Raw genomic sequence first — 24,633 nt, forward strand, 5'->3', positions numbered from 1 at the left:
TTATTATTTAGAAGACCTAATTTTAAAGAAATTAAGATTTACACAATTTTGGTTAAACAATAGCTGTTATTTTAAAATACCATCTTACATTCCAGATTTAAAATTTCTGTATAAAACTGAATTTGGTTAATATAAAAACATCAATGACTGTGTTTCAATCAACTATGATGATTATTACTAACTTGTTAATTATATCTTTGTTTCCCAAATAAAGAAATCTTTAAAGTATATTTGAAAAGACATTTTACTAAGGTGATGCTCTCCAAACTAAAATATTCTACAATAATGGACTCTTACAAACTTAAATATAGCAACAAATTAATTTAAATTTAATTATATCATTTAATATTTTACAATTAAATAAATGTTATGAAATTTTTGTTACTCATTGCACTGAGAAGTAAAGTTAACTACATTTCTAAAGACAATTAAGAGACTCTAGTTTATTTAAAGATTAGCAATATAAGATACAAAAATATTTTGACACCTTCAACCAAGAGGGAATAAAAGCTCTCTTAACTTGTCTGTTTCATGTTTCAGCTAAAATATTAAATTATGCTACTCAATTTATACCAATCCAAAAATTGTGTATAGAAAATTTATGAAATAATATTCATATAAGAAACTAAAATTGGTTTCAAAATTAAAATACCTTACTTAAATTTTGTCAAGACCCGCTTAAGAAAAATTAATTATACATAAGAATCTCTTAAAATTCTACTATTCACAAATAACTACTATTAACATTTACTACATAACTTTCTTCACTGTTTCATACATATACTTACAGATATACCTATTTTATACATATAGAATCATGTTATTTTTAAAACTTGTAAAATCATTTTAAATTGCACATAATATTCTTTTACAATATTACTTTTAATGCCCTTTTTATCATATAGTTTATTTATCCCAAAACCCTATATTGGACATTTAAATTATTTTTGCTACTTAAAAACAAAGTTTCTAAGAATATTCATACATCTGTATCTTTATGCATAAAAATATTAATTAATCCATTCAAATGTGATTGCTAGATCAATGACTTGAAATTATAAGGTTTTTGAATACCTTATTGGAACACTGTCCTGAAAGATACCACCAATTCACATTCCACCAAATAATATTTGAAAATACCAATTATAGTATAACAACTTAAGTTAATTTAAGATAATAAGGCCATTGCCTATAAGACAAATAAGTCATAAAACTGACTTTCAATATTTATACTGAATCCATTTTATAACTTTGTTGCTCAGCCCACTACTAGAGACAAAAAACAAATCATACATTTGGTAAAAACTAGGACTTCTTTTACTGTAATGTCCTCTTCAACTCAATAACATTGACTTTAATAATAGGTAACTTTTAATAATTTTCTTGGAGAAATAATAAAAATATTTATTAAGTCACATCTTATGGTTTGAATAGTTGTACGATACTAGGCCACTAGGTCTACAGTTTAAGGCTAATGATATTCCAACTTATATCAACTTTTTTCCTCTACAATTTTAAAAAATAAAAAAGGGGAAACAGACTCCTATATCAGCACACTAAATCTCACAAAACTTTTTCAAAAAAATTTTTTAGATTTTGATATTAAAAATCTCATGGCTGTTGAGTGACACATGGAGAAATATAATGCACCAGATTTTATACTACTATAGGGTAGAAGGTATCTATATTTGTATATTTCCAAAAACCACCAACCTGTCATCATGGAGACAACTGAAGGACCTGACACTTCAGGCCAAAGGAATGGTTCAACAATGAGGAGTTCTTAAGTCTCCAACCACAATGTTTTTGGTCATGCTAGTTATACTGAGCTGTCAGATAAGTGGAATTCTTGGGGAAACCTATTAGGCCTATTTTCCAGATCCATCTTTAATACAACCATCAGTATGGACTGGGGAATCCATTCTAATATACTAATACTAATGATATTCATATGGTGGGAGATTTTACAGATAAATGTATTACATCTGTTCATGCTACTGGATTTAATAATACTGGCGACAATGGGAAATTCCCTATTTATCCTGGTCCCATGATAGCTACTTAAAGGTAACTTTTGAGGAAAAAAACAGCATAGGGATTACCAAGGCCAACTAATCATACTAGTTTTGGAACTTAAGATTATATGTTCAAACAGTTATTAAAATTGGACTTTCTAATAAAACCAGTCATTTCCATGAAATATCCATCAATATCTTACTGCCTTAATTGTATTTGTTCTGCAATAAAATTTAACACCTATCCTGAATGGATGAAATGTATAAATGTTTTCCCAATGCAACATAAAATCTCTAAAAGTGGTAAATATGTTTTGGATTGATCTTCAAGAGTTGATAAAAGACATTTACAGAGTCATGGAGCAAGTTAGTGGGTGAGTCAGGCTGCATACATCATGAAGGTAGCGGGCAGGCACCCAACCTACCTGCCTTGCAGAGCTAGTGTGATGGGCTGACAGATCTGGTTCCATGAGAATGTTATAGGCCAGACTATAAGGGAAATGACTAAACAGACTCCATTTTGCTCTGAGACTCCATGTTATGTAGGAAATAAGCTTCTCCCATGGGAACACCCTGCCTCTGTACTCATCATCAGTTACTTGGTGAAACATATTTAATAATATACAATGGCAACTCCTATGTAGTAAAGAATTGCTCTCTTTTGATTGCTCCTAAACAATGTACCACGTGAACAGTGATTGTGTGGATGTTAGTAACCATTTAGTTTGTACCTAGGTAAGGGTCATTTTGACCCACTTCCCCCTCTGTAGATGATCTCATGATGTTAATGTGTAATTTCAAATCATAGCAACAGACACTTATGATTAATTTGATTTTTGGTATAAGAACCCCTACAACCCTGTGGTCAGGGCTGTTCTCCCAATAGCCATTTTTTGGGGCATTGTGTGAGACAGCCAGTTGGCCGGCTTAATAAAGACTCTCAAATTTGGACTTCTCAGTGGTGATCGGTCTGTTCTTAAGTTGTGCCCCATAACATTTGGAGGCTCCAGCGAGATCCTCACTGCCTGGTGGGTAACCACCGCTCACCACTGACCTGGAAACTCCTGGGGAGGGGAGAGGCCACAACGCTGCTCCTAGGGGAAGGCCTCTGAGAGATGTTACTCAGTCCAGGCTGCACGGTTTGTGGAGCCCCGCCCCAGGACTGAACTAAGTTCTCAGAAAGAGAGTCACCTGTTTCTGCACCCCTGGGGACCAGTAAGTCTGCTTCTGGTGGACCCACATCTGGGGACTCTGAGGAAGGCTGGATGCAGCATTACTTCCTGAGTCCAGGACTGGCAAGACATTGCTCAGTTCCTCTGGTCTGGAATCTGGAGTGGCCACTTGTCTGTGTCTTTGGTGTTTTATCTGTTCTGTGTTTGTTTGTCCATCTCTGTTTTTTTGTTGCCTTTAAGCATAAGCATGGGTCAGTCTCCTTCATGTCAGTCATGTAATCCCCTCCAGTGCATGTTAACTAATTTCCAGGAATTCCATAAGAGAGTCAGTGACTACAGAACCCGCTGCAATGTCTTTTCTCTCTCGAAATTCTGTGAGAGAGAATGACCACCTTTAGAGGTCAGATGGCCCCTCAGGGGTCCACAAAATTGTCTTTGGGCAACCTGAACATCTTGATCAAATGTTTTATAGTCAAATTTGGATAAAAAATGGCTAAAAATGTTTTTAGCTATGTTTGCTGAAGCTTACATTAAAATGTAAACAGCTGCCAATAAGAACTTCCAACTATTGGACTTGGTCCACCAAAATGCCAGGCTAAAATTTTGATGGCTGCTATCCAAGAGACCAGGAAAACCAGTTTAGAACAAGACCCCAACCTGAGGGGGCTCTCCCAAAGAGACCAATGGAAGCAGCTCCCTTGTTGTCTCTTCCGGAAACTCCTTCAGGAAGGGATAGGGCATAACCTTGTCTATATTCTCTTAATTCTTTTTCATCTCAGGATGGAGGCCAAAAAGACTTTTAAAATTCTATTGTTTTTGAGTTCATAATTTTGATCAGGTGCACCTAGGTTAATTTTTAATCAGACCTATTTTATCCAAATATAAATTTTTCTTAATGCTCTGTTTCATTCAGAGGCCAGTTTACAAGGGTTAACTCTCAATCTAATGGGTTTAAAAATAAGTTATAAGGCCTTTGTCCATCCGTTTATTTTATGTATGTGTACACTGGTGTATTGTCATGTCTACATACATTTAGTACCAAAATTGACATGTGAGCCCATAAATTAAAAATTTAAAAAATAGATCCAAATATTTTTGATTCACAAGATTTCAAAGGTTTTTAAATTGAGTAAACAAAAGTATGGCTTTCAAGTTACTAACACAGTTTTGTTTCCAGTTGGTCAAAAAATAAATAAAATGTTAATTTTATAAAATGTCTAATATCCATTGTTTCTAGGTTTTTCTTCAACAGGAAATAAATGACTGATATGGCTCAATACAATTTTATGATATCTTGCTTTTTAAAAAAATAACTAAATTAGATTTAACATATGGAATGGATCATGGTTGTGTTTGTTTGAGACATATGATTGGTTTAAAAAGTTAAAATGCTAACTGTTAAATATAACATCAAGTACTCTCAACTCCTTAAATTCCACAAGGTAACACACTTAAAACATGTTTGGTGTTTTCATAAATTGGTAAATAAAAAAAGGGTTTAAATTTACTTTATGTTATCACCAAAAACATGATTACTAAAAGTCTTAACAGGTATTATTCTATATAAAGGGTCCAAAAGTTTCAACTGTATTTAAATGGAGTAATTTATCTGAATTCAGAAATTTATAAGAGTTTTTTTCAAAATACAAATGTTAATAAAGGGGATCAACAGAATAAAACAAGGTTTTAGATATAAAATATATTTAATAAAGATGTTTCTAGATAAAAGTCTTTTTGTGATAAAATAAGGCTGTAATACAACAAGAGTGTCTAAGTGATTAAAAATGTTAATTAAGAGTAAATTTAAAAGGTTTATGTGTATATGTAAGTAACACAACAGTTAAAACTATTCAAGGTTTTTCCTAAGGTCAAATATTAATGTATTGATATAAACCAAATTTCAGTCTATATGCTAAAATGGCCAATAAGCATTCTGAAGCATTAATTTACTCTTAATATTGTATTTGTTATGTTTTATTCTCTAGAGCAACTAGTCTTAAAATTGGGGGTTTGTACAACTCTGGTTAAACAGCAACTGTTAGAGTGTTGTACTACATTACAAAGTCTAAATTTTCTTTAAATGTTAAACATGGTTAATATAAAAACATCAATGTAATTGTGATTCTATTATTCTTATTCATATATTAAATGTGTTCATATCTTCCAGGTATACAAGTCTTTAAAAGGTTTAAAAGAACATTTTATCAAGCTGGTGTTCTCCATCTAAAGTTGTAATGGCAATTTTAATCTTATCAAATTAAGAAATTTTATTGGGGATTTATTTATATCATTTAGTGTTCTGTAACTGGACCTGAAACTTATGCTACCTTCTTCACTGGGATAAAAATGTAAATGTATTTCTAAAAGATAATGAGAATCTGATCTGTTTAAAAGTTAATATCATGAAACAGGAAAACATTTTGCCACTTTACTACACAAAAGGAAAGCTAAAAGCTCTCTCATCTTTCTTTGAATTCTGTTTTGTATTTTCCTTGTAAACTCTGTAACTGTTGATGGATTAATGTTTTACAGAGGTAATGCTTCAAGAACAATTTAAATTAATTTGTGATAATAAGCCATCATCTAAAGGACAGATAATATAGACCCCAGTTTAATAAAAGTTGGTAAATAACTACAAAGTCATAGACATTAAAGTTAAAACCCAGCACTCTTACTGTATGACCAGTGAAACTGACTTGCTGGATGTTTAAGATCAAAACCTAATGATTAAGATTAAAATAAATGGGTCAAGAGAATCAATATTTGGCTCTTGCCCTCAGAGTCAGCCTAAACCTAGGGAACAAGAGAACTTCTCTAAGGAGCTTTACAACTCTGGGCCACACAACCTTCTGATCAGGGAGACTGATGTGACCACTAGAGGATGAGAAGTCAATCAGTGCATCTGCTGCAGAGGAGAGTCCTTGGGAAAGGGAGCCATCCCTAATGCTTCCAAAGGAAGCCACCTCATCAAGGAGACCCTACCTAATGAATGGCACTAAAGGAGCTAAGAAGTTGCTCTTAAGTTCCCCAAGAGTGACCCCTGTGGGAACTCAACTGACTCTTAAGAGCAGATAGAAACAAGGTCAATTTGACAAGCTTGAGCTTAAATACCTAGCAAAACAGTTAAAACCAAAACACAGTCATTCCTGGACATTTTAAAAACAAAACAAGAGTTATTTTCATGTAACTTAAGATGCACACTTGTGTTAGCCCCAAAATAAATAAAACTGGAGGTAACAAAAAGATTCTTAGACAGAAATGCCTGAAAACTATCAAGAGAAACTGCCAGGCTTATAGGTTTTTAGTCAGTTTAAGGTCTGCAGATCCTCTTAACCTCTGATATAGGTAGACTTAATCATGTTTGCTAGTATGATTCTCTAACCCTAAGTAACAAAAATAAAGGGATCTCTACTAAAAAAAGAGATCATGCCAATAAAAAGATATTTTACAAAAATCAAATGACAGGAACTTAACTAAATGTTGTGTTTACATTTCTGATAACTCCAACAGTGTTAAGATTTACAATTAAGGCCTTATCCTCTGCAGCCTTGTTAGACTTTGTTAGGCCTTTTTATGTAAACAACATCTCAGCTCTTCCACCTCCTGGTAAGAGATTATTAATTTCTATCAGCTTCATAGTATTCATTGATATGTTCCAGATGCTATTTATTTTGTACTCATGGTTTTTTGTTTCTTTTATAAAACAAGAATTTTACCCTTAGAGAGATCCAACTTCTAAAAGGGAACTTTTTACTGCTTGCCTCACCCCACATTGCCCCCTCTCAGCTTTAAGCAGCAAGAGTGGTCATTGCCCTTTTCCCTTACAGCAGTAAAAAGTTTCTAAAATTAGAGGGGTAATAATAATAATTTTAAAAGACAGTCAATATAGATAGGTAAATTGGGTTAAATCACAAAAATAAGGGCCAGTTTGGGTCCAGAAAGTTGGAGGCAAATGACCTCTGAGAAATTAAAAGGTTAATGTTTTCAGAGTCCTTCCTCCACCCTTGCTAAGAACCTGCTCCTGTTCTAACCTGTTGTTAAGTCTCTCTAACAGGTTCAACTTATGAAAGAACCAGCCCCAAGAGACTACTGATTTCCAACACCCATTTCAGTCAGAAGACTATGTCTACATCAAATTGTTCCAGAAAGGACTAACACCTGGCTGAAATGGAAGGACCTTACTCACAATATGGGCTCATCACATGAGTCAAGACAACAGAAAAATGGACAGCCCTCAGAGACCACAATCACCATCTAAAGATAAGACTGAAAAAATGTTAATCGTGTTTTTTCTCTTGCTTGGACTATGTCAGGAGTAACTCCATGCTTAGCCCTTCAACTTTTTGAGATTACCAAATGGGATAAATTCTGTGTTACTGTTCACATCGTTCCCCAGGTGTAGTATTATGATAAAGAGGGAAGGAAAAATATATGGGACTAATATCTAAAGAAGTGGCCCCTGACTTAGTTCCCCTCCTAGTGGGAATAGGGCATAGCAGGCTCCACAACTGTAGAAAAACTGCTCTGATTACTGGAAACCAGAATTTCAAAACATTAAGTAGACAAATAGATTTGGACTTTAGTGAGGTAAAAAACTCTGTAAACCACTGAAAAATTTCCTTGATTCACCTGCTGAGGTAGTTTTACAAAACAAAAGAGGGTTAAATTTGCTGTTTTTAAAATAAAAAAATATGTATGGCCTTAAGGGAAATCTATTGCTTCTATACTAACCTCTCAGGTACCTCTCATCATAGTTAGTTGGAACTTTTAATCAGGCCTGTTCAACTAAATATGTTAGAGATAGAATCCAGTCTGTTAAGCTAATGGTGTTGGACACTCACTACAATAACCTATGCACTACTAATAAATCAGTGATTTGATTATGTACAAAACACCAGTGGGGAATGTGATGGGCTGACAGATCTGGCTCCATGAGAATGTTATAGGCGAGACTATAAAAGGGAAATGACTAAACAGACTCCATTTTGCTCTGAGACTCCATGTTATGTAGGAAATAAGCTTCTCCCATGGGAACACCCTGCCTCTGTACTCATCATCAGTTACTTGGTGAAACATATTTAGTAATATACAATGGCAACTCCTATGTAGTAAAGAATTGCTCTCTTTTGATTGCTCCTAAACAATGTACCACGTGAACAGTGATTGTGTGGATGTTAGTAACCATTTAGTTTGTACCTAGGTAAGGGTCATTTTGACCCACTTCCCCCTCTGTAGATGATCTCATGATGTTAATGTGTAATTTCAAATCATAGCAACAGACACTTATGATTAATTTGATTTTTGGTATAAGAACCCCTACAAACCTTGTGGTCGGGGTTGTTCTCCCAATAGCCATTTTTTGGGGCATTGTGTGAGACAGTCAGCCGGCTGGCTTAATAAAGACTTTCAAATTTGGACTTCTCAGTGGTGATTGGTGTGTTCTTAAGTTGTGCCCCATAAGAGTAGGAAGCAGGCAGTCAACCCGCCCAACCACCAGGCTGAAGACAGACACCATCACTGAGTCTGTATGGTGCCATACCACCATGCTGTCCAACCACCATGCTGAGGTCTGTAGCCATTGCGGAGCAAGCCTGCAGATGAGCAGGGTTGCCTGCATTGCAGAGATATCCAGAGGCTTCTTTATAGGCTGGTGCAGGCATTTTGAATTATTCCTGAGGGCATGACCATCATCATTAGAATGGTAACTCCCTTCCTGAGACACCTACAGGAGACTAGAGGACCTTTGACAAGACCCAGGAGTCAAGAAGAGGAGGTATTGAGAGACTCAACCAACTCAGAGCCACTGGGTGAGTCTCTCACATTTGTCAGGCTACCCAGATGGGGCAGAAGTCCCAAAACTCAGGGAAATTTGTGGAGAAGAGTGTCCCAGTGAGACTCCCGTGCTGGAGTTGAGAACCCAGTCAACTGGGATCATTGCAGAGGAGGGCCTCACAGCAAGAGACTTCAATGCAGAGTGAGGGTATGAGGCCCAGGTGGTAGCTCCAGTCCCCAGGGAACATAGCAGAGGGCTGCTCAGTGAGGGAGTCCCTCACAGGGCCAGGCTCTGCAGGCCAGGTGGTAGGTCAGGACACCTGGGAAAAATCACAGAGGAGGGCTTCCCAGTCCAGGTGGTAGTTCTGGACTGAAGGGAACTTCTCAGAGGAGAGCTGCCCAGCAAAACTTCCCCAATGGGGGGTCTTCCCCGCTGGGTGAGGCTTTCCCACCAGGGCAGTAGATTCAGAGACACAGGCCCAGAAGAGACGTGCCCCAGTCTGCAGTCTAGTCCCCCTTTGGCTGGCCATCAGTCAACAAGTGGAGGCACCTCTGCCCACTGATGGGGAATATACCCAACCTGAAGACCACCACCCCTAGAGGGGCAGCTTCCTAGTGGAGCACTGCATTATCAAATTCTTCCAAGGCTTCAGGATATTGAGTGCTGAGAGGAGTTATTGGAAAAATACATAGACAATAGTAGTCGATAGAGAAAATCTGCAATATCTCAGAGTTTCACTACTAGAGGGGTAGACACCTGAGCAATATGAGAAAACCAGGGAATAAAATGTCCCAAACAAACCTGGATGGTATAGCAATAAAATCCAATGACAGCATGGCAGAAGAAATTTCAGAGCGGGAGTTCAGAATGTACGTAATTAAAATGATCAGAGAAGCAAATGATGAGATGAAAGGGAAAATGTAGGCTTTGTATTATTGCACCACTCAACAGTTAAAAGAGCAAATACAGGAAGCAAAAGATCATTTCAATAAAGAGTTAAAGATGCTGAAAAAAAAACCACACAGAAATCCTTGAAATGAAGGAAACAATAAGCCAAATTAAGAAATCCATAGAAAGCATAACCAATAGGATAAAACACCTGGAAGACAGAACCTCAGACAATGAAGACAAATATTTAATCTTGAAAACAAAGTGGACCAAAAGAGAAGATAGTAAGAAATCATGAACAGAATCTGCAAGAATTATGGGATATCATGAAAAGACCAAATTTAAGAATTATTGGGGGGTTTTCAAGATGGCGGACTAGAGGGTGGCTGCATTTCATGTTGCTCCAGGACTCAGGATTCAAAAGAGGAGATAGTGACATACTTGGGACCAACTCAAAGCTGCCAGGTGAGTCTCTCCCATTGGGGAGGCATCCCGGATGGGGCCATAGTCCCAGAACGCAGGGAACTTTGTGAAGTAGAATTGCTCAATGAGACACCCCTCCCCCCGCTGGAGAAGTGAACTTGGACAACTGGGAGCATCATAGAGGAGGCCGCTCAGCACAGCACTTGGACTTGGAGCAACCACTGGGGCTCTGGGAAGTGCCCAGAGGAGGTGCTGTGCAGTGAGCTGTTTGGATTCAGAGCAACCACTCCTGAACATGGGGGGGCTGCCCAGAGGAGGAGGAGGAGTGCAGCGGGTCACTTGGACTCAGAGTGACTGCACCAGAGCTACAGATGGTAGCCAGATGAGGAGCTGTGAGGCAAGCTGTTTGGACTCAGATCGACTGCTCCTGAACACTGGGGCCTGCCCAGAGGAGGAGGGGGAGGAGTGCAGTGGGTCGCTTGGACTCAGAGTAACTGCACCAGAGCTACAGGCAGTTGCCAGAGGACGAGCTGCATGGCAAGCTCTTTGGACTCAGAGAGACCACTTCTGAACACCAGGGGGCTGCCCGTAGGAGGAGGAGGAGCACAGCATGTTGCTTGGACTCGGAGTGACTGCATCAGAACTCCGGGCAGCTGCTCAGAGGAGGAGGTGAGTGGCGAGTTTTTAAACTCAAAGCGACCGCTCCTGAACACTGGGGGGCTGCCTGGAGGAGGAGTGCGGTGGGTCGCTTGGTCTCGGAGCGGCTGCACCAGAGCTCCGGGCAACTGCCCAGAGGAGGCATGCGGCGGGTCACTTGAACTCAGAGCGACTGCTTGTGAACACCCAGGGGGCTACCCGGAGGAGGAGGAGGAACAGGGTGGGTCACTTGGACTTGGAGTGACTGCCCAGGGATACGGACAGTTGGCAGGAGGAGGAGGTGCACAGTGAGTTGCTTGGACTCCTAGTGACTGCACCGGAACACCGGGTGGCTGTCAGGAAAAAGAGGCATGCGGCGGGTCGCTGGGAATTGGAGTGACTGTATGGGGCTCCAGGTGGCTGCTCAGAGGAGGGGCTGCATAGCCAGGTGATTAGGTGCAGAGCAGGGTCCCAGGACCTAGGAGGCTTCTTGGTGGAAGAGCCACACACAGACACACTTAGGGGTGGAGCGAATGTTCCAGGATGTGGGCATATTCTCTGAGGAGAAGCAGCCTAAGGAAACTCATCTGCGAAGGGTGAGGCTCCCAGGCCCAGGAGGTAGGTCCAGACCCTGGGAACGTTGCAGAGGAAGGCAGCCCAGTTCAGGCAGTAGTTGTGGATTGAGGGGAACCTCTAGGAGGGGAACTGACCAGCGAGACACACCACTGGGTGAGTCTTCCCTGCCAGGTGAGGTTTTCCCACAAGGACGGTAAAACCAGAGACACAGGTCCAAACAGGCCTTGCCTCAGCCCGCAGCCGAGTTCCCCTTTGGATGACCATTAGTCAACAAGTGGAGGCACTTCTGCCCACTATAAGGGAATATACCCCACCTGAGGGTCACCAACCCTAGAGAGGCAGCTTTCTTGTGGAGCACCACATTATCAACTTCCTCCAAGACTACAGACTACTGAAGGCTAAGAGGGGATATACTGGACTCTTCAGGGACATTATAAGTCAATAGAGGAAATCTGCAATATCTTAGCGGTCCACTGATACCTGAACAATATGAGAAAACAAGGGAAGAAAATGTCCCAAATAAATCTAGATGTTACATTAATAAAATCAAATGACAGCATGGCAGAAGAAATGACAGAAAGGGAGTTCAGAATGTACATAATTAAAATGATCAGGGAAGCAAACAATGAGATAAAGAGCAAATTCAGGCATTGAATGATGAGATGAGAGAGCAAATGCAGGCTTGAATGATCACACCAATCGACAGTTAAAAGAGCAAATACAGGAAGCAAAAGATCATTTCATTAAAGAGTTAGAGATATTGAAAAAAAAACAAACAGAAATCCTTGAAATGAAGGAAACAATAAACCAAAGGAATGAACAATGTGTTCAATGAAATAATATCAGAAAATTTCCCAAATCTGAAGAATGAAATGCAAAACCAAGTTCAAGAGGCCTATAGAACTCCAAATACACAAAATTACAACAGACCCACACCAAGGCACATTATAATGAAAATACCTGACATACAAAATAGAGTCAGAATTTTAAAGACTGTGAGAGAAAAGAACCGAATAACATTCAGGGGGAAACCAATACAGATATCAGAAGATTTTACAATCCACCCTAAAAGCTAAAAGGGTCTGGAGCAACATTTTTCAAGCCCTGAAAGAAAATGGATGCCACCCAAGAATCTTATACCCAGCAAAACTTACCTTCAAATTTGATGATGAAATAAAATCCTTCTATGATAAACAAATGCTAAATAATTTACAAAAAGAGAGCCAGCATTACAGAACATTCTCAGCAAAATATTCCATGAGGAAGAGATGAAGAACAAAGAAGCAAATCAGCAAAGGGAGGAATTATCCTAAAGGAAATGTCAAATAAAGGAGGAAACAAGTCATGTTAAAAAATAAATAAATAACATAAAAATAAATGAACCAAATGACCGGGAATACAAATCATATCTCAATAATAACCCTGAATGTTAATAGCCTGAATTCATCAATCAAAAGACATAGACTGGCAGATTGGATTAAAAAGAAAGTCCCAACAATATGTTGCCTGCAAGAGACTCACCTCATAGAAAAAGATACCCACAGATGAAAGGTGAAAGGATGGGGAAAAACATACCATGCACGTGGACTCAGCAAAAAGCTGGAGTATCCATCCTCATTTCAGATAATGTGGACTTCAAGCCAAAGTTAGTCAGAAGGGATAAAGAAGGACATTTCATACTGCTTAACGGAAGCATAAATCAGCAAGATATAACAATCATAAACATCTATGCCCCAAACAGTGGCTCATCCATGTATGTCAACAAATCCTTCTCAATTTCAGAAACCAAATAGACCATAATACAATAATACTAGGTGATTTTAACATGCCTCTCTCACCACTGGACAGATCTTTCAAACAAATTTGAACAAAGAAACCATAGATCTCAGTAACACAATCATAATTTAGACTTAACAGACATTTATAGAATATACAATCCAATCAAGAGTGAATACACTTTCTTCTCAGCAGCACATGGATCCTTCTTTAAAATAGACCTTATATTATGCCAGAAAGCTAATGTTAGCATACACAAGAAGATAGAGACACTACGTTATATTCTATCACATCATAATGGATTGAAGTTAGAAATAAAAGAAAGAGTAAAAAACAGAAACTACTCCAACACCTAGAGATTAAATAATACGCTATTATATGATAAACGGATAACAGAAGATATTAGGAAGAAAATTTTAAAATTCTTAGAGGTAAATGAGAACTAAGAAACACCATATCAAAATACCTGGGACACTATGAAAGCAGGACTTAGAGGAAAATTTATTTCATGGAGCGCATTTAGTAAAAGAAGTAAAACTCAACAAATAAATGACCTAACACTACAGCACTAAGCCCTAGAAAAAGAAGAACAGACCAACACCAAAAGTAGTAGAAGACAGGAAATAGTTAAAATAAGAGCTGAAATCAATGAAATTGAAACAAAAGAAACAATAGAAAAAATTGACAAAATAAATAGTTGGTTCTTTGAAAAAATAAACAAAATTGATAAACCATTAGCCACACTAACAAAGAGAAGACGAGAAAAAACACAAATCACTAAATATTGGAAAGAACAAGGAAATATCACAACAGACACGATTGAAATACTAAACATAATTAGAAGCTATTTTGAAAATCTATACTCCAACAAAATAGAAAATTTCGAAGACATCAACAGGTTTCTAGAGACATATGAATTGCCTAAACTGAACGAGGAGGACATACACAATTTAAATAGACCAATTTCAAGTAATGAAATAGAAGAAGTCATCAAACGCCTACCAACAAAGAAAAGTTCAGGACCAGACGGTTTCTCAGCCGAGTTCTACAAAACCTTTAGAGAAGAGCTCATTTCATTACTTCTCAAAGTATTCCATAAAATAGGAGAGGAGGGAACCCTCCCAAACTCATTCTATGAAGCCAATATCACCCTGATACCTAAACCAGACAGAGACACATTGAGGAAAGAAAATTTCAGACCAATATCCTTAATGAACATCGACACAAAAATTCTAAACAAAATTTAAGCAAATTGCATACAAAAACATATTAAAAAGATAGTGCACCATGATGAAGTGGGTTTCATCCCAGGGATGAAAAGTTGGTTCAACATCAGGAAATCAATACATATAATTTACCATATAAATAGACTTAAAGTCAAGAATCACATGATTATTTCAATAGATGCCGAAAAAGCTTTTGATAAAAAACAGCACCCCTTCATGCTCAAAACACTAGAAAAAATAAGGATAGTGGGAACATTCCTTAACATTGTAAAGACCATCTATGCTAAGCCCATGGCTAATATTATTCTAAATGGTGGAAACCTGAAAGCATTCCCCCTAAAAACTGGAACAAGACAGGGATGCTCACTTTCACCACTTCTATTCAATATTGTCCTTGAAACTCTAGCCAGAGCAATTATACAGACCAAAGAAATTAAAGGGATAGGAATAGGAAAAGAAGAACTCAAACTATCCCTATTTGCCAATGATATGATTATATACTTAGAGCAACCAGGAAATTCCACAACAAAACTTTTAGAACTCATAAGTGAATTCAGTAAAGTAGTGGAATATAAGAACAATGCACATAAATCTAGGCATTTTTATACATAAGTGATGAATCTTTGGAAAGAATAATTAGGAAAACTACCCCATTCACAATAGCCTCGAAAAAAATAAAATACTTGGGAATCAATCTCACAAAAGAGGTGAAAGTCCTCTACAATGAGAACTACAGAACACTAAAGAAAGAAATGAAAGAAAACCTTAGAAGATGGAAAGATCTCCCATGTTCTTGGATAGGAAGAATTAATACTGTCAAAATGGCCATACTACCAAAAGTACTATACAGATTCAATGCAATTCCAATTAAAATTCCAATGATGTACCTTACAGAAATCAAGCAAGCAATTATGAAATTCAACTGGAAGAATAAGAAACCCAGAATAGCTAAAGCAAGCCTTAGCAGAAAGAGGGAAGCCGGGGGTATCGCAATACCAGGTCTTCAACTCTACTACAAAGCAATAGTAACAAAAACAGCATGGTATTGGTACCAGAATAGAAAGGTAGATCAATGGTACAGAATAGAGGACACGGACACAAACCCAAATAAATGCAATTTTCTCATACAAGACAAAGGGGTCAAAAATTTGCAATGGAGAAAAGATAGCCTCTTCAACAAATGCTGCTGGGAGAAATGGAAATCCATATGCAGCAGAATGAAATTAAACCCATATCTCTCACCACGCATGAAACTAAACTCAAAATGGATTAAGGACCTCGGAATCAGACCACAGATTTCTGCATCTTATAGAAGAAAAAGTAGGTCCAGATCTTCAACATGTTGGCTTAGGACCAGACTTCCTCAACAGGACTCCCATAGCACAAGAAATAAAAGCAAGAATCAATAACTGGGATAGATTCAAACTAAAAAGCTTTCTCTCAGGAAAGGAAACTGTCAGCAATGTGAAGAAATAGTCTACAGAGTGGGAGAAAATCTTTGCCAATCGTACTTCAGATAAAGCACTAATCTCCAGAATCTATAAAGAACTCAAAAAACTCTACACCAAGAATGCAAATAATCCAATCGACAAATGGGTTAAGGAAATGAATAGACACTTCACAGAAGATGATCTACAAGCAATCAACAAACATATGGAAAAATGTTCAACATCTCCAGGAATAAGAGAAATGCAAATCAAAAAGACCCTGAGATTCCTTCTCACCCCAATTAGAATGGCGATTATTAAGAATACAAGCAACAACAGGTGTTGCTGAGTATGTGGGGAGAATGGTACACTCATACATTGCTGGTGGGTCTGCAAATTAGTGCAGTCACTCTGGAAAGCAGAGTGGAGATTCCTTAGAAAACTTGGAATGGAACCACCATTTGACCCAGCTCTCCCACTCCTCGGCCTATACCCAAAGGACTTAAAATCTGCATAGTACAGATATACAGCCACATCAATGTTCATAGCTGCTCAATTCACAGTAACCAGATTGTGAAATCAATCTAGATGTCCTTCAATTGATGAATGGATAAGAAACTGAGGCATATATATTCAATGGAATATTACTGAGCCATAAAGAATGATAAAATCATGGCATTTGCAGGCAAATGGATGAAATTGGAGAATATCATGCTAAGGGAGATAAGCCAATCTCAAAAAACTAAGGACTAATGATATCACTAATAAGTGGATGATGACACATAATGGGGTGTGGGAGGGGTTAGTGTTAGGGTTAGAGTTAGGGTTAGGGAGGGGGTCAAGAATGTAGGAAGGAAGGACTGTATAGAGGGAAAAGAGGGGTTGGCAGGGTGGGGGGAAGGGAAAAAATAACAGAATGAATCAAACAACAATACCCTATGTAAATTTATGATTACAAAAATGGTATGCCTTTACGCCATGTACAAACAGAGAAACAACATGTATCCCATTTGTTTACAATAAAAAAAAAGAATTATTGGGATACAGGAAGGCACAGAGTAACAAACCAAAGGAATGAACATTCTATTCAATAAAATAATATCAGAAAATTTCCCATATCTGGAGGATGGTATGGAAAGTCAAGTACAAGAGACTTTTAGGACTCCAAATAAACAAAATTAAAATAGACTCACACCAAGATACATTATAATGAAAATACTAACATACAAAATAAAGACATATTTTTTAAGGTTGTGGAGAAAAGAATCAAATTACATTCGGGGGGAAATGATAAGGATATCAGCAGATTTTTCAATCCAGACTCTAAAGTTAGAAGGACCTGGAATAACATTTTTCAAACTCTGAAAGAAAATGAATGCCAACCAAGAATCTTATACCCAGCAAACCGTACCTTCAGATATGATGATGAAATAGAATCCTTCCATGATAAACAAAATCTAAAAAATTTATAAAAAGAAATTCAGCACCACAGAACATTCACAGCAAAATATTCCATGAGAAAGACATGAAAACAATGATGTAAATCAGCAAAGGGAGGAATTACCCTAAAGGAACAGTCAAAAAAACAAACAAAAAAAATGAGCCAAATGGCCAGGAATACAAATCATATCTCAATAATAACCCTGAATGTTAATGGCCTGAATTCATCAATCAAAAGACATAGACTGGCAGATTGGATTAAAAAGAAAGATCCAACAATTTGCTGCCTTCAAGAGACTCATCTCACAGAAAGAGATACCCACAGACTAAAGGTGAAAGAATGGGGAAAAACATACCATGCACATGGACACAGCAACAAAGCCGGGGTATGCATCCTCATATCAGATAATGTGGAGTTCAACCCAAAGTTAGTCAGAAGGGATAAAGAAGAACATTTCATATTGCTTAAGGGAAGCATATATCAGCAAGACGTATCAATCATGAATATCTATGCCACAAACAGTGGTTCATTCACATACATCAAACAAATTGTTCTCAATTCCAGGAATAAAATAGACCACAACACAATAATACTTGGTGATTTTAACACACCTCTCTCACCACCGGTCAGATATTCCAAACAAAAACTGAATGAATAAACCATAGATCTCAATCACACAATCAATAATTTAGACTTAACAGACATTTATAGAATATGCCATCCAACAAAGAGCGAATACATTTTCTTCTCAGCAGCACATGGATCCTTCTCTGAAACAGACTATATTCTATGCCACAAAGCTAATGTTAGCAGTTACAGGAAGATAGAGATTCTACCTTGTATCCTATCAGATCATAATGGATTGAAATTATAAATAAATGACAGAGTAAAAAACTGAAACTACTGCAACACCTGGAGATTAAATAATACATCATTGTATGATGAATGGATAACAGAAGACTCAGGGAGAAAATTAAAAAATTCTTAGAGGTAAATGAGAACAAAGAAACATCGTATCAAAATCTATGGGACACTGTGAAAGCAGTACTTAGAGTAAAATTTATTTCATGGAGTGCATTCAATAAAAGAGGAAAAAAGTCAACAAATAAATGACCAAATAATATAGCTCAAAGTCCTAGAAAAAGAAGAACAAAGCAACACATAAAGTAGTAGAAAACAGGAAATAGTTAAAATCAGAGCTGAAATCAATAAAATTGAAACAAAAGAAACAATACAAAAAAATCAACAAAAAATGTTGGTTCTGTGAAAAAATAAACAAAATTGATAAACCCTTAGCCACACTAACACAGAGAAGGAGAGAGAAAACTCAATTTACTAAAATTCAGAATGAACAAGATAATATCACAACAGACACGATTGAAATACAAAACAAAATTAGAAGCTATTTTGAAAATCTATACTCCAACAAAATAGAAAATTTCGAAGACATCAACAGGTTTCTAGAGACATATGAATTGCCTAAACTGAACGAGGAGGACATACACAATTTAAATAGACCAATTTCAAGTAATAAAATAGAAGCAGTCATCAAAAGCCTACCAACAAAGAAAAGTCTGGGACCAGATGGGTTCTCAGCCGAGTTCTACAAAACCTTTAAAGAAGAGCTCATTCCATTACTTCTCAAAGTATTCCATAAAATAGGAGAGGAGGGAACCCTCCCAAACTCATTCTATGAAGCCAATATCACCCTGATACCTAAACCAGACAGAGAAACATTGAGGAAAGAAAATTTCAGACCAATATCCTTAATGAATATTGATACAAAAATTCTCAACAAAATCTTAGCAAATCACATACAAAAATATATTAAAAAGATAGTGCACCATGATCAAGTGGGTTTTATCCCAGGGATGCATGGTTGGTTCAACATCCAGAAATCAATATATGTAATTCACCTTATCAACAGACTTAAAATCAGGAATCACATGATTATTGTGATAGATGCAGAAAAAGCATTTGATACAATACAGCACCTCTTCATGCTCAAAGCACTAGAAGAAAGAGGGATAGTGGGAACATTCCTTAACATTGTAAAGACCATCTATGCTAAGCCCATGGCCTATGTCATTTTAAATGGTGAAAAACTTAAAGAATTCCCCTAAAAACTGGAAGAGGGATGCCCTCTTTTACCACTTCTATTCATCATTGTCCTTTAAACTCTAGCCAGAACAATTAGACAGACCAAGGAAATTAAAGGGATATGAATAGGAAAAGAAGAACTCAAACTATCCCTATTTGCTGTTGACATGATTATATATTTAGAGGAATCAGAAAATTCCACCAAAAAACTTTCATAACTTATAAGTGAATTCAGTAAAGTAATAGATATAAGATCAATGCTCATAAATCCAATGCATTTTTACACATAAATGATGAATTTTCAGAAAGAGAATTTAGGAAACTACCCCATTCACAATAGCTTCAAAAAAATAAAATACTTGGGAATCAATCTATCAAAAGAGTTGAAATAGAGCAAGCAATTATGAAATTCACCTGGAAGAATAAGAAAATCAGAATAGCTAAAACAATCCTTAACAGGACGAGCGAAGTAGGGGGTATTGCAATACCAGACCTTCAACTATACAAACAAAGCAATAGTGACAACAATAGCATGGTATTAGCACCAAAATAGGTAGATCAATGGTACAGAATAGAGGACACGGACACAAACCCAAATAAATAGAATTTTCTAATACTGGACAAAGGTGCCAAAAATATGCAATGGAGAAAAGAGAGCCTCTTCAACAAATGGTGCTGGAAGAATTGGAAATCCATATGCAACAGAATGAAACTAATCCCCTATCTCTCACCCTGCACAAAAATCAACTCAGAATGGATCAATGACCTTGGAATCAGACCAGAGACCCTGATTTGGACCAAGTCGTCAACATGTCAGCTTAGGATCAGACTTCCTTAACAGTACTCACATAGCACAAGAAATAAAAGCAAGAATCAATAACTGGGATAGATTCAAACTAAAAAGCTTTTTCTCAGCAAAGCAAACTATCAGCAATGTGAAGAGTGAACTTATAGAGTGGTAGAAAATCTTTGCCACTCATACTTCAGATAAAGCACTAATTTCCAGATTATATAAAGAACTCAAAAATCTCTGCACCAAGAATACAAATAACCCAATCAAAAAATGGGCTAAGGAAATGAACAGACACTTCAAAGAGAAGATCTACAAGCAATCAAGAAACATATGAAAAAATGTTCAACATCTTGAGTAATAAGAGAAATTCAAATCAAAACTACTGTAAGATTCCATCTCACCCTAATTAGAATCAAGAATACTAGGAACAATAGGTGTTGACGAGGATGTGGGGAAAAAGGTACACTCATACATTGCTGGTGGGGCTGCAAATTAATGCAACTACTCTGGAAAGCAGTGTGGAGATTCCTTAGAAAACTTGGAATGGAACCACCATTTGACCCAGGTATCCCACTCCTTGGCCTATACCCAAAGGACTTAAAATCAGCATACTACAGATCTACAGCCTCAACAATGTTTATAGCTGCTCAATTCACAATAGCCAGATTGTGGAACCAAACTAGATGCCCTTCAACTGATGAATCGATAAAGAAACTGTGATGTATATATACACACAGTGGAATATTACTCAGCCATAAAAAATAATGAAAGTACGGCATTTGCAGGCAAATGGATGAAATTGGAGAACATCATGCTAAGTGAGATAAGCCAATCTCCAAAAACCAAAGGATGAATGATCTTGGTGATAAGCAGATGATGACACATAATGGGGGGTGGGAGGGAGGCAAGAATGGAGGAAGGAGAGACTGTATAGAGGGAAAAGAGGGGTGGGAGGGGTGGGGGATGGAAAAAAATTAACAGAATGAATCAAAACTATTACCCTATGTAAATGTATGATTACATAAATGGTATGCGTCTACTTCATGTACAGAGAAGCAAGATATATCCCATTTGTTTACAATAGAAATAAATTAAAAAAAAAGAAAAAAAAAAAAAAGACAGTTACATCAGAAGGTCACTTCCTCCAGAAGGTCCAAAGCCAAGAAGGCTAAACAGGAAGCATTGCCACCATGTGTGTTTCACTTTTACTTCTTGAAAAGAATTTATAAGCAACCATGTTTAATCTGAATTTTTAATACAATAAAATATGTAAGCAACTATGCTAATAGTTCAGTTCATTAAAACTACTTCTTTTCCTTCTTCCCATGGCCACACATTCTTCTGCCATCCTGTGAGGTTGTTTGAATGTTGTGGCATGCATTGCTTACCTCATGATGGTGTGGCACTTTTGCACTTATCCATTTGCCAAGGGAGCTGGCCTGTGAGGACCTCCGTACCCCTATTCTCCTTCACTGTGGTGATGTATTTCCCTGCTGTGAGCTCCAGGCTCAGTGAGGCCCTCCAAATATCATTGCCCACCACCCACAGGGAAAATGACAACACGAACACTTCTTTTTCACAGGAACAAAAAGACCAAAGACCTTTATTAGAGGAAGTGTCTGGGTTATATAGCAAGCATAAGCCAATCAGAGTCAGTCTGAGATATTAGCCTATCAAGGGTCAGTCACTAGGCAGTTAGCAAGCATAAGCCAATCAGAGTCAGTCTGAGATATTAGCCTATCAAGGGTCAGTCACTAGGCAGTTACAAAGATTGCCTCATATACAGCAGCCAATCAGAGTTACTTCCTGAAACTTGTTTATGAGTACGGCTTATTCTGGCAAGCTGCCAGGTGCCATCTTAGAGATCAGGCCAGGGTGCCACTCTGGGGCCCTCAGAGCCCGCCCCTGACATCCAAACTCTGGTCTGTTGAATCCATTCCCATGGCTTGACCACATCCCACCTGCACTTTTCAGTTTGAATGGCTTCCTTCTACCTGAAGGGCTGCAATTTGTTTCAATGTGTACCGCTGGGGACAGGCTCCCTTGAGGGTCTTTGTCAGAATCTGTCATTATATTTCAGTCTGTAGCTGAGCCCAAGGGTCTAAGGGAAAAGCAGCAGTGGCTTGTGTCAGTCAGTGCTCCTGGGGAATCCAGCCCTCACCTGTCCCTGGGACCACAAGAGACCTTTGACCCCTACGCACCACGAGACTGAAGGAGATCCAGGTTTGCTACATTTTGGTGAGCTCATGTTTGCACTGGTAAAGACCTGGGACTCAGCATAGCTGTTGTGGAGGCCCTGGGTCTCCGTCTGATTACTCCAGCCTCCTGTAACCACCTGTGTCTGTGGCTATATTATATTTCCAGAACTGGCCACTGCCCAGGCAAGTTGTTATAATCAGTTTTTTCACTGCTATGACTAAGTGATCTGACCAGCACAATTATAGAGGAGGAACAGTTTATTTGAGGACTCATGGTTTCAGAGATCTTAGTCCATAGAAGGCTGGCTCCATTCCTCAGGACTCAAGGGGAGGCTGAACTTCATGACAGGTGAAGGTGGTGAAAGGAAGCAGCTTGTATCATCTGAAAGCAGAGAGGGTCTCCACTCTGCAGATACAAAATATTTCCCCATAGCCACATCCCAGTTCCCACCTCCTTCAGCCACATCCTACAACTTCAGTTAATCCCATCAGGGATTAATTTCATAGATTGGGTTAATACTCTTACAAAACAATCATTTCTCCTCTGAACCTTCCTGCTTTGTCTCACATTTGAGCTTTTGGGGGACACCTCACATCCAAACCATAAAATCCAAACCAAGCCTGGATTATATTCAATTTCCTTTTTTATAAAGTAATTATATAAAATATTTTATCTAAATATATAATTTTCACTGTATATTTTATGATGCATACCTAATTTATTTTACAGGTCATGTCCTATTTATTGTCCTAGAAGCTGCCAGGCTGGGGGTGGAGGATCTAAATCCTGAGGAGCCCCAGCAAGGGCTCTTAGGGTCTTTACAAAGGTGAAGGGAACTCACTCCCTGCACCACAGGTGTGTGCTGTCCCTGATGGCTCAGGGGGCCCAGGGCACTGTCCAGGTTCACCATTTACATGCACCAGGTGATCCTATTGGAGTTCAGGCCAGTGTCTCCTGGGCAGAACCCAGAAGGTAGCAGAGCACTGGGCTTCTATGTGAGGCTCCCTGCAGTCCGCCACCCTCCCTCAGCTCCTGTCCTGCAGCTTCAGAAGACAAGGCCAGCTTGGCACCATCCCAGCTGCCCTGGGTTAGTGGGTGGCTGCCTCTGCTGTCTTCTTTCTGTGAATAGCTGAAACTATTTTACACCCCTCACCTGCCTCTCATATGGGACGGCTGAATGGACCATGACACAGTGAGGATCCATGTGGAATGCCTGTCACACTCAGGTCAGTGTCCTTGTGGCTGGTGCTGAGTGAACACCACTTGTCAGGTGACAGTTTGCCTCCAATGTGCTCTTTCTTGTTCTTTGTTCAATCCATCCGCATTTCTGAGTGTCTAAGGGACACTGAATTTCCAATATTGAATTTCCATGAATGTCTCTCTTAGTCACCTTACTAAGAGGCACTGCATCCACTTCTTTAATCCCAAACCATGGAGCAACAGGAAACACACACTTTCTATAATCCACCATCTTTTTAAATCAATTTTGCTTATTTTTTTCAAAGAACAAACTTTTAATTTTGTCAATATTTTCAATTGTTTCTTTGTTTCCTTTTCATTGATATCAGCTCGATTTTAACTATTTCCTGTCTTTTACTACTTTTGGTGTTGATCTGTTCTTTTTCTAGGACTTTGAGCTGTAATGTTAGGTCATTTATTTGTTGACTTTTTCTTCTTTTATTGAATGTGCTCCATGCAATAAATTTTCCTCTTAGTACTGCTTTCACAGTGTCCCAGAGATTTTGATATGTTGTATCTTTGTTCTCGTTCACCTCTAAAATTTTTTTAATTTCCCTCTGATGTCTTCTGTTATCTATGCATCATTCAATAGTGTATTATTTAATCTTCAGGTGTTGGAGTAGTTTCTGTTATTTATTTTATCATTATTTCTAATTCCATTCCTTTTTGATCTGATAGAATACAAGGTAGTATTTTTACCTTTTATTTGCTAATGGTAACTTTGTGGCATAATATGTGGTCTATTTTAGAAAAGGATCCATGTGCTGCTGAGAAGAAAGTATATGCACTCATTGATGATTGAATATTCTACATATGTCTATTAAGTCTAAATTATTGATTGTGTTATTGAGATCTATGGCTTCTTTGTTCAACTTTTGTTTGGAAGATCTGTCCAGTGGTGAGAGGTGTTAAAATCACCTAGTGTTATTGAATTGTGGTCTATTTGGTT

Source organism: Sciurus carolinensis, unplaced genomic scaffold, assembly GCF_902686445.1.
Source record: "Sciurus carolinensis unplaced genomic scaffold, mSciCar1.2, whole genome shotgun sequence".
Taxonomy (NCBI): Eukaryota; Metazoa; Chordata; class Mammalia; order Rodentia; family Sciuridae; genus Sciurus; species Sciurus carolinensis.